The sequence below is a fragment of the Trichosurus vulpecula genome, chromosome 6 (genome assembly GCF_011100635.1).
Source record: "Trichosurus vulpecula isolate mTriVul1 chromosome 6, mTriVul1.pri, whole genome shotgun sequence".
In the NCBI taxonomy this organism is placed as follows: Eukaryota; Metazoa; Chordata; class Mammalia; order Diprotodontia; family Phalangeridae; genus Trichosurus; species Trichosurus vulpecula.
The window spans coordinates 188,317,071-188,334,394 of record NC_050578.1 but is presented as its reverse complement, the minus strand read 5'-3'; positions in this window follow the sequence as shown (position 1 = coordinate 188,334,394).

The window sequence follows — 17,324 nt, the reverse complement described above, 5'->3', positions numbered from 1 at the left end:
TAAAGTCAAAATGGGTTCATGATTTAGGAGTAAAAGATGATACTCTAAGTAATTTGGGAAAGCAAGGAATAGTTTACTTATCAGATTTGTGGAAAAGTAAAGAATTCATGACCCAACAAGAGATAGAGAGCATTACAAAATGCAAAATGGATAATGTTGATTATATCAAATTGAAATGTTTTTGTACAAAAAAAGCCAATGCAACAAGAATTAGGAGGGAAGCAGAAAATTGGGAGAAAATCTTTGCAACTAGTATCTCTGATAAAGGCCTCATTTCTAAAATATACAGGGAGCTGAGCCAAATATATAGGAATACAAGCCATTCCCCAATTGAGAAATGGTCAAAGGATATGAACAGGCAGTTTTCAGAGGAAGAAATTAAAGCTATCTACAGGCATATGAAAAAATGCTCTGGATCACTACTGATTAGAGAAATGCAAATCAAAACAACTCTTAGATACCACATCTCTCCTGTCAGATTGGCTAAAATAACAAAACAGGAAAATGATAAATGCTGGAAAGGATGTGGGGAAATTGGAACATTGTTGCATTGCTGGTGGAGTTGTGAGCTGATCCAGCCATTTTGGAGAGCAGTTTGGAACTATGCCCAAAGGGCTATAGAAATGTTCATACCCTTTGACCCAGAAATACCACTTCTAGGGTTGTATCCCAAAGAAATCACACAAGCGGGAAAAGGACCCATATGTACAAAAATATTTAAAGCAGCTCTTTTTGTGGTAGCCAAGAATTGGAAATCAAAGGGATGCCCATCAATTGGGGAATGGCTGAACAAGCTGTGGTATATGAAGGTGATGGAATACTATTGTGCCATAAGAAATGGGGATGATGCAGACTTCATAACAACCTGGAAAAACCTACACGACATAATGCTGAGTGAGCGGAGCAGAGCCAGGAGAACGTTGTGCACAGCCACAGATATATGGATTCCGTGAGGACCAACCCTGACATACTGCGCTTCTCTCAGCAACCTAAAGGGGCAAGGACAACTCCAGGGGACTCACGATGGAGAATGCTATCTTCATCCAGAGAAAGAACTGTGAAGTTTGAATACAGAGCGAGGCGCACTACATGCTCGCCTTTTTTTGCTTCTCTTTTGTTTTTTTGGGTTGTTTTTTTTTTTTTTGGTTCTGTTTCTTCTTTCTCATGATTCATTCCATTGGTCAAAATTCTTCTCCATGACTTGACTAGTGCATAAATTAATTCAATGCGAAGTTATACATGACAGTTATATGAGACTCCATGCCGTCTTGGGGAGGGAGGGGGGAGGGAGGGGAGAAAATCTGGAACTCAAAACTATGTAGAACCATGTGTGGTAAACTAAAAATAAATAAAGAAATAAAAAAACAATTTCTTTCTCCCCCCTCAATTAATAAGCATGGGAAAGCAGCATGTTTAGAAAAAAGGTGGTATATGAAGAGTCTCCAAAGGATGAGGTTACATTTAACCATATGCAAAGTGTACTATTTCATTGTATTTGTTCTTAGAAGGACCTTCCTAACAAAATGACAATACTCCCTTCCTTAACCTCTCTCTCTCCACCTTGCTGGACTGCTGCCTATGATTGATAGCTATTAAATTAGGTTTTACCTCTCCAGTTTGGTCTGGATTAAATACATTTAGAGCACAGCATGGCACAGTGAGACAAAGAACAAGTGGCAATTACTTTGTCTATTTTAGTCTTCATAGTTAACCATTATTTAGACATTCAAATAAAAAAGAAGTTTGAAGATGGAAGAAAGGGAAACTGAATGAACCCGCTTAAGAACCAATCATATTTCAACACTTCAAATGTGCAAATATGTAGTCACATTTCTTTTAATGTGAAGAAATGGCTTCCATGACCAGAAAAGAAGGGTAAAAACATTCAGAAAAAATTGTTGATGTCAAGTTGTTTCAGTCATGCTCAGCCCTTTGTGATCCTATTTGGGGTTTTCTTGGCAAAGTTACTAGAGTGGTTTTCTATTTCCCTCTCTAGCTCATTTTATATATGAGGAACTGAGGCAAACAGGGTTAAGTGATTTTCCCAGGGTAATACACCAAAGAAGGTCTGAGGTTGGATTTTAACTCAGGTTCTCCTGACTCCAGGACAGTGTTCAACCTACTGCACTCCCTAGATGACATCAGAACTTATAAAATCACTAAAATGATGGCGGTGTGTCACAAGAGGAAGTCAAGAGTGCCCTTAGGGCACTCTCTTTTGTTTTCCAAACAGCACTGTTGAGAGGTAGAGCAACCAGCTAAGGCAGTGGATGTCCTAATGTGTATATCAGAAATCCAGGGTTTGGGTTATTATCCCCTGCTAATTACACCTTACTGCTCAGAAACCAGGAATGCTGTCACGGGGTTCAGAATTCAGATTTATTATTTTGATCAACCGGGAAATTAGAAATATCATGAGAGTGAAGGGCGAAAGCAGGTACATGCACAGAAGTTGGAGCCAAGAATCATGGACTTAATCATACCTCAGTTGTACATGCGAGATAAACAAGCGTTTATCCCATGTGACTGCATGGGTGCCTTTTTTCCATCATCCATACTTGCATCGTTTGTGCAGAGCTCTGATGTCATCTGTGTCAGGAAATCCCATTACGGTAACTCCTTGTACAACTGGAGGTCAGTATCTTTGTGACTTACTGTCTTAGACAGGAAGTGGTTTTGTACAAGGCTGCGCAGTATGTCAGAAATGGGATTTAAACTCGAATAGTTATGACTTTAAGAGGCATGTGCATGTCTGTATATCAAATATATTTAAATTCATGAAGGTACTATAAAATATGTGATGATTTATTTGTTTAGTTAACATTTACAGATAATACCACTGAGGCTAGTACTGGCTTACAACTCTTCACATGGCAATCCTGCCTTTTGCTGTCCATATAGGAAGTCAAGATGACTCCAAAGTACAGAAACATAGATAATGACCACTTTATTTTATTCCCTGTAGCCCTTAACACATGTCTAGGCACAGGGTAAATGTTCAATAAGATCCTTTATATAACAAGCCCTTAACAAATGTTTCCTGAATGGATGAATCAATGCCTGTTGACTTGATATTAAAAGTAAATTCAAAAGTCAGATCCCTATTATTTATGCCAAGAGCTGTCATACAACACAACCATTGCACTATACATTTTTAATTTTTCTTAATGTCACTTTGCTCTAGACAATCTCTTAGATTTTTACATCCCACCAGGGATATTTTGTTCAGTTCGGTATTGGGGTTGTAATTTTAGAAGATATTAATAAATCTTGAGAGGGTAAAGAGGAAGGCAACAAAATGGCAAAGGGTCTTGAGTCCATCTCATATAGGAATAGGTTGGGGATATCTAATGTAAATGGTTATGTCTAACTGAAAATAAGACTTAAGAAATATTTTCAAGTATTGAAAAGGGCCATCCTTCACATAGGAGGATTAGCCTTTATCTTTTGGGGCAGAGAGGATAGAACAAAGAGTGATGCATAAAAGTTGTAAAGTGGCAAATTTAGGCTTGATACTAAGGGAAAGGAACAAAAAAAATGTTAAAAAAACCCAACTCTGAGACTGTCCATATGTGGATTGCACTAGCTATTAGTTTCTTTATCCCGAGATATCTTCAAGCAGAAGTTGGATGATAGAAGCCAGGTATATAAGCAGGGATGCCTTTCATGTATAGACTGGTCTACATGTCTACTACGGTTGTTCCCAATTGTCAAATTCGATGATTCTTCACAGATCTCTAACATTTCCGAAGTTGCATGCCTCTGTGGGTATTAAAAGATTAGCAATAGTGTCTTTGGTTTATAAGGTCCCTATACCCCCAATTGTAAGGAATGACAATGTCCTTGAAGGAGCCTGATATAATCAGGGATCTTTAGAACTCTCTGCACCTCCCCTACTGCCCTTATGATACATTGGTCCTTACAACAATGAATTCCAAATGTTTAAGAGGAGATTGATCTTATTTTTTCACTTTCTCCTAAATGACATCTCAAGAGACAAAGACTTAATATATGTTCTTAAGCACCTATTAGGTGATAAGATATTTGAGCAACTGAATTTAATTCAGGGAGTCATAGAAGTCTGCAGAGGAGAGGAAAGGAGTGTAAAGAAACCTAGCATGCTACTTTAGTTAGAGCCAATGTGATTGCTCTTGCCATGGGACTGCTTAAATATAGCTGGCAATGATGCAGTCCAATAAGTGATGGTATTTGGAAAAGAGATATAAGAAAAACTCATCAGAACAAATCCTCAAAATGACCCCCCTGATATATGTTAAAATTAAGTTGTCTACAGGTCTGAGATTTGTTCAGAGGATGTATAGTTATAACTCGGATTGTCCTCCTGAACTTACTGAGAGAGGCTCCAAAGGTTACCATCTGTCAAAAAATAATGGTAATGGAAGTTCCTTCAGTTTTGACATTATCAGAGAATGCAGTTCAGCCTTACATGGGTTATATGACCTCAACAAGTCTCATGTTTCCTTATATGTCAAAAATTCCTTAGATTTCTCTCAGAACTAGATTGGTGACTATTCCACACATTATGATGATTATTGTTTGCAAAATGCCCTGAGCAAAAGATGATGAAAAATATTGGCATAATTAGCTATTTATTAAATTAGGTATCCTGGGACTCAGAAAAAAAATTTAAGATAGCATGAAAACAAAATAAAGTTAAATAAAACAGAAAAGAAATGAGAAAAAGTGCTTTAGTAAAAATTTGGTAATAGTTATTCAATCACAACTGATTAAACAATAAATATTCCTAGGGCATATATCAGCTTATCTTTCCTTCTTGTTAACTTTGTGCTGAGTCATTTGTATAAATTAAGAGAGTTTTTTTTTTTTTTTTTACGTGCCATGTTTTATCTGGGAGTTTGGGATGTGAGGGGTGGGGAAGAAGGCAATGGTAAATCTCTGCTTCACAGCACTTTTGAAAATTATACCAATTCACTTTTCCAAAAGTTTCACCTATATTTTCTGATTTAGTATGAACTCATGGCAGTGGTATATTTAAAGTGTTTTGAGTTTTGGGTTTTGTTTTTTTTTAGCATTTCTCCATTTATTCAGTCCAGATTGAGGACTGAGAACAAATGGATCTTTGTTTTTCTCTAATAATAAAAATAAAGTCATTAAATGCTAGATCTTTCTGCATAGGGTTTTAGACTTAGAGATGCAAAGGACTGGAGAGGTCATCTAGGACAATTCCTTTATTTTATAGATGAGAAAACTGAGGCCCAGAGAGGTAAAGTTGTTTGCCCTAGGTCACACAGGGAGTAAGCATCAGAGGAAGCCAATTCCTGGTTTTATATCTTTTTCAGGGTCAAGGGCGAGTCACACATGCGACTCACCCACATGACCTAAAATCGTCACAAAGATGCAACTTAAACCCACGTGGTCTAAAAGCCTCTGATGTCACAAAGATATTACTCAAACCCATGTAAACTAGGCTTTGACAGACAGACCAAATACAATTCATAGTTACCAACATCTAAGTTCAGCCCAGGAGCTCCTAACAAGGTCTGGCCCAGAGTCACTACCTTTGGGCTTTTGGACTTCCTGGTCTGACTTTTCCACCATGTCCTGAGTCAAGTCTTTCCCCTTGTTTTTCTCTATTACACTGTAAGCTTTTTGAGGACAAGGAGACTCTATTTTTTTCATTTTTTTCTGGCTCCCCAATGCCATGCATGGCTGCTTAATACATGTTTATTGACTATTGATTATTAACTATAGGACGTTAGAATTTACAAAGCTGTAAACTGCAACAATCCAATGAAATAGGTACTACTGGTATTATTTTACAGACAAGGAAACCAAGGCTCAAACAGGTTCAGTAAATGTCTCCTTGTTGCATGGCAAACAAGTGACAGGGCGAAGCCTTGAAGGCAGGTCTTCAAATGCCAAAGAAAGGGCTAATTTTCCCCTAGCGTCTTTGGTGTGAGGGCTGCCTTTTTTAGGTCTGCTCATCCACCTTCGGTGTCCACTTGGTTCTCACCTTTGGTTCCAAGAAGCTGTAGCACGTGCAGTGGCCACACCTCATTGGAACCATCTCAACAGATGAGTTGAAGCATATTGAGAGTAACCAACAGGCCTCAAGTGCATCAGTAAGTTAGGGGGATGTCCACACCGAGGTTGTGAAGATTCTTCCTGGCAAAAATGGGTGGATGAGAAGAATTTCTTCCAATGGCCATAAAGGGTGCTTCAGCAGGCACTGTGGAGCCCTTATAGCTTGGTCTGATATTGAAGATGCCAAGGTTATCCACTGCATTCCCAGCCATTGCCAGACACCTTGACTTTTGTCCTGCCACTGGATTGCAATGACTTTGGAAGAGACAGGCTGACAACTTTGAGCAGCTCAGCCTCACTTAAATCTAATTAACATTCAAATCAAGACATCACCCTATGATGTCATAGGACCTCTTCAAAAATGAAGGACAAGCAACAACAACTATATTACCTTTTAATTCCACATTTTTTATTGTTAAGTACCTAATAGATGCAAGCACTAACAATACAGAACCAAAATGAAAGACTGTCTTTACCTTAAAAGATCTTATGTTTTATTGCTCAGAGGAGTTAGGATAATAAGAAATTGTACTATTGATACAGATAAGTAAATAAAAGATACTGTATGTTCAGAATGATCCTAGAAATATAATGATTAAATGAATTATATTTTAAAGGGAAAAATATTTTCATAGAATGTGAAGGAAATTTTCCTTGTCAGACACGCTAAAAATCCTTATAAGTATTAACTATTTTAATCAAGGCATCCTCTGACAAGGAAAATAATTACTATTTTTAAAAGCCATACTGTATACCACTAAAAAACAGCTTGAGGTTACAGTGATATAAGCTACATTTGAAAAGGGATGACATTCTTCTGGGCTTCAACCATGCCTTGCCTATTTTGTTCCATACTCTCATTTATTGTCTTCTGACACCTCCATTCAACCTTGGAGGCAACAGCCAGAAGTCAAAAGTCTTAGACTACATGCAATCAAAAAAGAATGGGTAAAGACAGTATTTTAAAGTCTTCAAGCAATTATTTTTGGTGTTTGCCTCTCTAGAACATATGCTTCCTTGCCTACTTGTCTGAATTCTTTAGTGACTAGATTATATATGCTGTTTTCCTTGTCTGATGGGTGAGAAAAAAAATATCCTTTGGCTAGAAAGAGAAACTGTCATCAGTGTATCTCTAGGCAAGCTCTTGCTAACATATGCTTTCTTTGGAGTGAAAACTAAGGCTCTAAAGGAGTGGGGTGTGTGTGTGTGTGTGTGTGTAGACCTGTCTTGTGTTGCACATGCAAGTATTCATTATAGATATATTTTCTACATCATCACAGACCAGAAAGTATAAAACTGGCTGGGTTAGTTTCAGTTAAATCTTCACAAAGCTGATGGACAGAGAAAGTTAAAGATCAAGGAAAAAATATTTAAGGCCTTAGCACTGGTCACAATGATCTATATGTCAGAATAATGGTTTACAAATCACAGCATTGAACCAAGGCCTTCAGTTACTCAGTAGGCAAAGGAAAGAAGAAAGGACATGGACACAGTTGAGGAAACTACAAATGGCAGACACACAGAAGTCAGCCCATCACGAGAAAGACACCGGGAGTTTATTGTACCAAGGAAGACAGACAACAAATGAATTGGCTAGCTAACATTTTAGACCCAACCTGTGGGCTAAAGCTTCAATGGGACACGCCAGCGTTTTGACTATTTAGATAAAGATGGAAAGGGCAAACCCCGGATTGTTGATTCAGATGCTGTGTTCATATCAAGATGAGTACCAACAGAGTCTAATATAAATATTCTGAAGTGGCACATGGTAAGACGTTGTTCCTGTTGTTCCACACATTGCCATAGGAATTCTGAGTCATACATCTTCAAATGAGGATAATATACAGTTTGTCTAGTTAGGTTCTGTGAAAAACAGAAATCAATGAGTATTTATTCCATAATATTTACAATCTGACTTCTGAAGCAAGGATATTTTATTCTGAGAAATCTGGTTAGCTTATGTCAAGTTTAGAGCTGTTTTGACACAACAGATTCTTTCTATCAAATGCCCAAATAAACCTCTTCGCAAAGAACAGTCTTTCCCCCAAAAGTCAGATGATTAATTAACAGGAAAGACAAATCCCTTTACTTTGGCAACATAGTACTAATGATAACCACTGAATTTGACCAGAGTTTGTTTACCTCTTCCAGTTGAATGTCTATATAACTGTAGTCTTTGTGCATTTCCAGACAACTCTAAAGTTCATTTTTTTAATTACTTTGAACAAAACAGAGTTTCTATGATTTGGCAACAGATTCCCTTATTACAATGCAGAAATAAGCAAAGTTTTCAGCTATCTATAGGTTTATCTCTTCATACACAACTCCAAATTCCAATCTGCCTTCAGTCACACATTAGGGCCAAGTGACACATTTTAAAATTTCTAACTTTTTAAAAAAAAGTTTTCATTGTGAATTGTGAATTCAGGAACATCTTGCCAATGAATATCAATTCCATTTGCCTATACTGCAAGTTCTGCTCATTATAAGGAAGGACATATATCTAGCACAAATCTGCCAACTTTAATATCTGTATAAATTACACTGGGGTATAGTAATGTAGAGGGTGGGTTTCCTTATAAGTTGCCAAAAAAGTAGATAAACTTATTTCATTCATAGGGAGCTGGGGAGAGGACTCAGTACTAATGTGCTGAAATCCTCTATGGCTATGAAAATACAGAAATATGACGATGGATGATTAAGTGTATAGACAGACAGACAGACAGATAGACATACATATAGTTAGATATGACATACACACATAAATGTGTATATACACATGGTATATATATTTATGTGTAGTTATGTATATGTACAATGCAACATAGATATACACATGTATAAAGACATGATTATACATGTGGCCCATATATACATGTATGCATTTATATATACAAGTGTGGGTATACTTGAATATATGGATATGGCTATGTCTATGGATAGAGATAGATATGCACACTCAATGTAGAAATATATGTATATTAGGGTCAAAATTTTGTATCTTATCATTTTAGTGATACTTCTTAATTAGAGACAATATTGCCTCCCTAAATTCATTATGTTCTCATTTTTAAAAGTAACAAAATGAGTCAAACTTACTCCTTTTAAAAATAATATTTTCTTCGATAAAGAGGCTGTGTTAGTGAACAGCAGAATGCTGTACCTGTGTCAGAGAAAGCTATGGGTTCAAATCCTTCCTGTGGCCAAGTGCCTTACCTCTGTGTTTCTAGCACCTACATGGGAGGATGAAGAGGTTTACTCTTGAAGTTCCTTCCCTAAATCCTTTGTGTCTATCTATATGTCATAGCAAAACTGACTGATTGGGAGAAACTTGTAAGTTATTCAGCGTGATGCCAATCCGTGATTAAAGATCTTTCCCTGCCCATTCAATAGGCTTGGGGGGCGGGGGGAGAGGGGGCGGTGCGGCTAGTTAAGGGAGGCTTGATTAGAGGCAGCCCTACACCCTTCCTTACTAAGTGCTAAGTCCCTGGCCTACATCCTTTCACTGACTGGGTGTGAGGCCTTCCAGGCCCTAAGAAGAGTATGTATACCCAGAAGGTAGCCATTAAGGTCAGAATTCAGCCCAAGGAGAAGAAGAACTCCAAGACAACAGAGCTGAGAATCTGCAGACTACCAAGCTACAGAACTCAGAGAGCTGCGAAGACAGTGTAGAATGGAGAGTGGAGACCAGAGAGCTGCAGAGACCAGAAAACTGAGGCGGGGCAGAGAATGCAGGCAAGCAGACACGTGGGATTCGTGAGCATTTATGAGAAGGCCTCAGCAGGGTGGAAGGTTACAGGATACCATGGTCCTTTGCTGTAATACTGTGTTATAATTTCCTCGTTGATACCTTCAGGTGGACTCACCGGCTCTGGGATACAACTGTTGTTATGTCAGGTTGGAGTTATTGATTTGGGGATTTAATACTCTGGTGTCTAAATAAATGTTATACTTCCCTTGCCTTCTACCTAGAGAATCTAATATCTTTGTAATTCTGAACTATACAGGCATGTTCATGGTCATCCTTGAGGTCATGAATCTTGCCATACTGATACATTCAGCCATTCAACAATTGACAGGCATCCCTGAAATTTCCAAAACCATGAATGGACTTGCCCAAAAAAATGAAAAGTAAAATGAACAGAACCAAGACAACATTATATACAGTAACAACAATGCTGTTTTAAGAACAACTTTGAGTAAGTAGGTCATTTTACTATTATAAATACCCAAATTAACTATCAAGGACATATGAAAACATTATCCAGAGAAAGAAGTGATAAATAGAAATGTGTATACAATGGTTTTACATATATACATAACTATATATGTGTGTGCATGTGTGTATATATACACATATATTTTGTATATATATTTGTATGTATATGTATATATATGCACATTTACACAAGCAATGTGTATATACATATTCGTGTCTAATTGTAGCCCTCTCTAGGGTGGGGAGGAAAGAAAAAAGAAAAAATAGAAAGTTGCATGATAATTTTATTATACATGTAAAAGGAATAGCAAGTTGTACATAACAGATTTGCAGTTTTATGTACAACCATCTTTTTTATACTATTATGGAAATGCTTGCTTTATTAAGTTCATAATAAGATAAATAAAAAAAACTGAACAATGCACACACAAAATTGAAATGACTTCTGTATTTCTAAGGTAGCAAAGAACTTACTGTTACCTATAAGAAAATTTAAAATGGATTTCAGCGGAAATCTGGAAAGAGCATACTAAGTGTAGCACAAAGTTTGGAAAATGCCGAACAGATAACATATAGCCAAGGGGCTAAAAGGTAATAACGTGGAGTTAGATGTCAGAAGAATTGAAAAAATAAATTATATAAAAGATATTAAATTAGGGAGCAAACTTACAAGCTTTTTCAGAAAAAAATTTACTGGGTGATACCTATATGAATGACACTTTTCTTGGACTTTACTGAGAATTAAGAGACATAAGTTCTCATCTTATGTTTATTAGTACTTATTTGTATAATCTGTCACGTACTTTAACTTCTTTAGGCCCCATGTCACTTTATTTGCAAAGTGAGGGGCTTGGCCAGAGGACACCAAAATATTTCAGCTTTAATATTTAAAGTCTCTGCGATTCAACAAAGGACTGAGTTATAACATACTAGCCTCTATTAACCTCAGAGATTTGCACCTACTTTATACTCTTTCCCTGATCTAATCCAAAAAAATTAAACAGGCATTAGGAAGGGAGAAGGAAAGTGCTTGGCCACCTTATTAGCAGTAACAGCTACTCGGGTGGGCTCAGTTATCCCCAAATATGTGAAACTATGAATTTTTGAAGCAATGAATGGTGAGGATTTCCTATATTTTGAATGAAGGAGTGCCAGAGGATTTCCCCACTACTGATCAACTCTCCATTTTTTCAAATATAGGAAATTCTCACCAATATCATGTTTGATCATATCAATACATATTTTTAATTGTATTCTAGTTGAGAACAAACTGGATTACATTAAAGTTAAATAATTGTCAAGTGTCAATTTTTTCTCATCAGGTAAGAAAACAAGGGTACTGAATTCCAGTCTGTTTCACATTCACTGACCAGGAGAAAGCAATTAATTCAGTAGAACATAACGCTATTTACAATGTGCTCAATGAAATTGGAATTAATTCACCTTATACTGACTTTGGGGAAGAAATGTGCTGCAATCATAAAATAGAAGTTATGATGTTCAACAACCCATAACGAATATATTGTTTCAGGTGAGTTAAACAAGGAGAGAAAAGCCTCCTGAAGTTGTTCCACATTTTATTAGAATCAATTGAGAAATGGGATTTGGTATTGATAGTGAGCAATTGATTCAGCCCTTTATAATTAATTTGCAAATGATATGCGACAAATAGACATTAAAATGTTTGCGTTGCAATTGCTGTTGTCCAGTAGGAGATGAAATTTCTAAAGACAAAATGATTTTCTGATGAATCCTGCTGCCGAGTTACCATTCCTAAGGGATGTCTCCATTTATCTCGCCTCTCCTGTGTCAAAAACCATCAAAGACTTCCCGTTTCCTATTGGACAAGGTTTAAAATCCTTGGCATAACATTAAACTACTTTCACAATATGGACCCTACCTACTTTTTAAAAAATCTTTACCACTCACTGTACCAACTGCTTCTCCCCAAATAGACCCTGTTTCTACACCTTTTTTCACTTTTCTTCTTTGCCACTTACTACTCTCTGAAGCCTTACCTCATGTCCTTATGTGACTATAATTTCTCTGAACTACCATACAATATTTTGGGAGTACTTTTTTGTGATGTGTTCTCATTTGCACAGAGAATTCTGGGCAAGGAAACTGCCTCTTAACAACATAGATTGGTCCCTGCCCTGCAAACTTAGTCTTAAGAATTGCTGGAAACAGAGAGTTCAAATGATTTCATTAAGATCTTCAGGTATTATGTGGTAGAGAAAGGAAGTGAATCTTGGTCTTACTGACTCTGGAGCCACCTCTTTATCCACTATGCCATGCTTCTTGAAACATATCATGCCAGGCATTAGATTTATTTGTGTACGTATCTCCCCTACAGTACTGGTGAGGCAGCTTGGTGGTTCAGTGGGTTGAGCACTGGGCTTGGAGTCACGAAGAACTGAGTTTAAATCGAGCCTCAGACCCTAGCTGTATGACCCTGGGCAAGTCACCTAAGCTCCATTTGCCTTACTCCATTGGAGAAGGAGATGGCAAACCACTACAGTATCTTTGCCAAGAAAATCCAATGGACAGTATGGTCCATGGAGTCATAAAGAGACAGAGATGATGAAATATGATAACAGTAACAACCGCAGTACTGGAAAAAGTGAGGACAGCTAAGTGGATAGAGTGCTAGACTGGAGTCAGAAAGACCTGAATTCAAATCCAACCTCAGATGCTGACTCCCTGTTTGACCCTGGTTAGTTTAACATGTCTCCCACAGTTCCCTGGCCTGTAAAATCAGAATAATAATAGTACCTCCCTTCACAGGACTGTTGCAAGGATCAAATGAGATAATACTGATAAAGCACCTAACAAATAGTAAGTGCTTAATAAATGCTTATTCCCCTGCCTCATTATTTTTTTCCAATGCTCAAAGGCATCACACATTTTAGATATCTAAGCAAAAAATTCTCAAAAGAAAGAATGATCCCAATTATGAATATTTAGTTCTAAAACTCCTTCCAGAGCTACTTAGGCTTCAGTCCTTGCCCTGACACTACCTAGTGAGGTTAACTTGGACTAGCCAGTTTGTCCCTAAATGTCTCAGTATTCTCTGACCAAAACCTAAGTGTCCAATTTTGGCCTCAGACCAAAACCTAAGTATCCAATTTCCTGGCATATGCCCTTTTCCACTGTCCACATGAGTCTAAACAAAAGACAACAATAACAAAAAACAAAGTACATTAAGGAAATGGATAAAGCCATCTACTATGGCATACTAGTCATTAACTAAAATAAGTGCAATGCACTTAAGGATGACCACAACAAGGAAATGAAAGAGTGCTTAAAGGAATAGAAAACAAAAATTTCAAATTATCTTTTTTTGTAGTCGCTGTCGTTGACCAGCTACTGAATGTGATCAAGAGAAATTGGCTGTCCTTTAACATTCAGGGGAGGACCAGTGGTATGACGTTTCACTTACTGGTCAATGAATGGTTCTCTCTCACTAGAAGTGAGGTGAAGTAAAGGCTGTTGGCCATTTTCATAGTTTATGCTCTTGAAAGGATTCTTCACCAGTCGCAGTTTGATCTAGGTCCTTTCAAATTCTGAGTTTCTGTTATTTCAAATTAAGTAATCTGAAAGCACATGAAAGCCTACCCTCCTCACTTAAAATCAATTCACTTGCATGTCATGGCATCACCTCCCTGATGTCATGGTCGTCTTCGAGAAAGCAGGACAAACGACTGCCAGGTAGTTTACAGCCTTATTTTGACTCATGGTTTTTTTTTTTCCATTTTTTAAAATTTAATTTATTTATTTAACATATTTCGTTTTCAGCATTGGTTTTCACAAGAGTTTGAATTACAAATTTTCTCCCCATTTCTACCCTCCCCCCCACTCCAAGATGGCGTATATTCTGGATGCCCTGTTCCCCAGTCAGTCCTCCCTTCTGTCACCCCACTCCCCTCCCATCCCCTTTTCCCTTCCCCCTCTTGTAGGGCAAGCTAAATTTTGACTCATGTTTTATAAATAAGAAAACAATGATTCCTCCTCTGTCATCTCTCAGAATGGACTAATGGTAGGTTGAAGGTCACAATGCTAGGGAATATAAGAGGGAGGAACAGAACCCATATCTTTGGATTCTAGGCTGGAGACTCTACCACACCATCCCACACTATTTCATGATAATTTATAACAGAAGCGGAGGGTATTTACAAAAAGCTCACAGGTAGGGTTGAAATGGGAAGACTTATTGAAATAAATCTTAAGCTCAAATTTGAAGCAGAAGAGGGATCTCTAAGGATAAAAATTAGCAAGTATACTTCAAGTAGGGGGAACGGCAAGGAAAGATGCCAGGAAATGGATAGGAGGGATCTTTAAATGGCCTTCTTAGCAGCAAATGGAACAGAATATAATGACTTGGGGACCCTGTGAAATGAGGTCAAGGAAGTAGATGTAAAGCAAAGGGCTATTTGGTGAAGGGCCTTGAATTTTATAACTATGATTTAAACTTCTTAGGAGAAACAACTGGAAACCATTGTTAGTTTTGCAGCAAGGGAACAGTATCGTTTAAAGGGGAGTGGGAATGATTTAAGAAACAAAACAAAGGACCTGCTTCTGTCTTGTACTTAGGAGATTAATCAATGTCTTGAGCTAAAGCTTTCACCTCTTCATTGTTCCCTGCACCGGAGTTTAATCAGGTTTGATTTGAGTTGTGGGGAGCCACTAATTAAAATGATTAACAACATCCTATCAACAAAAGGAATGGGGAGGGCATGTTAGAGGGGAGGCCTCTCATTTATAATGAGCCAAATCCAAATGCTGAATAGGTGACTACAGGAGGTGATACTCACTAGCATGTAAGAATGTTGACTTTGAAGATTCTAAAAACAATGGGTGCTTGGTAAAAGGACACCTGGTCAAAAAAAAAAAAAAACAATAACAAAACCTTACAGGAAAATCCTCTTCTCAGTTTCATAAATGTTTAAAAGAAAAACAAACAAACACCTCTCTCCTTTTCCCCTAGTGGAATTAGAAATCTATTTGTATGTTGTCTGAGTGTCCAAGTGGCCTTGCTATTGGGGGCATTCAACACCCAAAGCTGTGCTTAACTCGGTTTTCATTTTTGCTTTGCAGTTGACCTTTAAGTGACTCTAATCTGCTCTTATTTACAAATGTGGTTTCTGCAAATATGCTTTGAACAGAACAGATTGGAAACACAAAAGCAGACCAATGGAGAATCTCACACAGAAAGGTTTTAGTATATGAGATTTCTCTAACCACCATTCCTATAACATGGACTGTGACTTTCAGCCCAGCCCTCTGGTCATTTTGGATAATTTTTTTTTCTTTCCCACTTGTCACATCCACCCTCCAGTTCAAAGCTATTCCCACCTTCTTTATAGATGCTAAGACACAATATTCTATTCAGCATGGAAAAAAAAGAAATGTCACAAAAGTTATAGTAATTGATAGTTGGACTCTGGCTTTAGCCTTCCCTATCTTTCCCACTCATTTTGACACTAAATCATCAAATCATTACTTTATCAAAGAACGTGTTATACCTATATTAAAACAGAGCAACTCGTGTACTTCTTTTATGTTAATTATCCCACTGCTAAATAAAGAAATAGGATAAATATTACATGGTTGTTTAGAGGAATGTATGACATAGAATTAAGCACACCTAGGTGGCACAGGGGATAGAATCCAGACCTGGACTCAGGAAACCTCATCTTTGTGAGTTCAAATCTGGCCTCAGAAACTTATTAGCTGTGTGACCAAGGACAAGTAAATTAACCATGTATGCCTCAGTTTCCTCATCTGTAAAATGAGCTGGAGTAGGAAATGGCAAACCATTCCAGAATCTTTACCAAGAAAACCCCAAATGTGGTTGGTAAAAATCAGTTGGTTCAAAGAAAGTTTAAAAGTCTCAATCTTTAAGCCACATAGGCAGCACTATACTAGAGCCAGCTAGAATTGCTTGCAGAGCCAGAGCCTATTATTAAATTTTTAGTGTGTGCATTAGGACCTCAGAAGTAAGTAAATGCTACAAATCAGGGCTTGGTTTATTGTTTTCTTGACTGTCCAAACCTGAGTGATCCTGGTAACAAGTGGTAGATTTGGGACTGAGCTCAAACATCCCTTGAGTACGAATCCTGACCATTTTCCAGTACATAACACAGCTGTTTCCTCTGGGGCCACAAATATAAACTCTTCTCCTTCTTCCAAATGACAAATCTTCTTACATTTGAAGCCCAGTATTTGTGCAACACCCAAGTCTTGTCTTCTCTGGGCTAAGCATAGCAATTCCAAGATCAGTTCTTCTTGCAATATGGCTTTAATTCCCCAATACACTGGATGCTCTCTTCTGGGTGCATTTCAGCTTGTCAAAGTCCCTCACCAAATGTGGAACCCAGAAATTAACAGAGCATTTCACAATGGGCTGAGGAGGACAGAGTGCAATAGGACCAGCATTCCTCAAGATGTAGGTGCCATACTTCTATTCATATCTCACTTTTCTGTGGAGTTAATCCCTCTGTCTTAATTTATACCAGCAGAGTGTAAACTCTAGTAGATTCAACATCCAACTGGAAAACCTTTGAACATGGGATTGTTAATGGATTTTGCTTGCTGTTTGAGGACCAGCCTACCGAAGTAGGGAGAGGTTCATCACCACAAGAATTAGGTGGTGATTATTTTGGCAATAGTGGCCCATGAAATAGATAAAAAATATGAAATAGCCCACATTCCTCAACATTTCCCTTCCATTCTGGGAATAATGTTGTAAAGTTATGGGAAAGAGTTCCGAAGAGTCCTGAGAGTCAAAGGTTTTAGACATCCTATTGAACAAAAGGAGTTTTGGTTCCTAATGTATATGTGTCCAATGATTGGAGAGTTTATACGATAAGCAGTGAAGCAAATAATATCTATGCTGACACAATTCCAATATATAAAATCAGAAGATGTAAAGAAATTGCTGATAAAGGGAGATGCAGCTTGAATTTTTCCTTTGGAGAGGTAAATAAAGGAATTCACTTAATAGTGTGCAAAAAGGCAGGAAGAAACAACTTTTCAC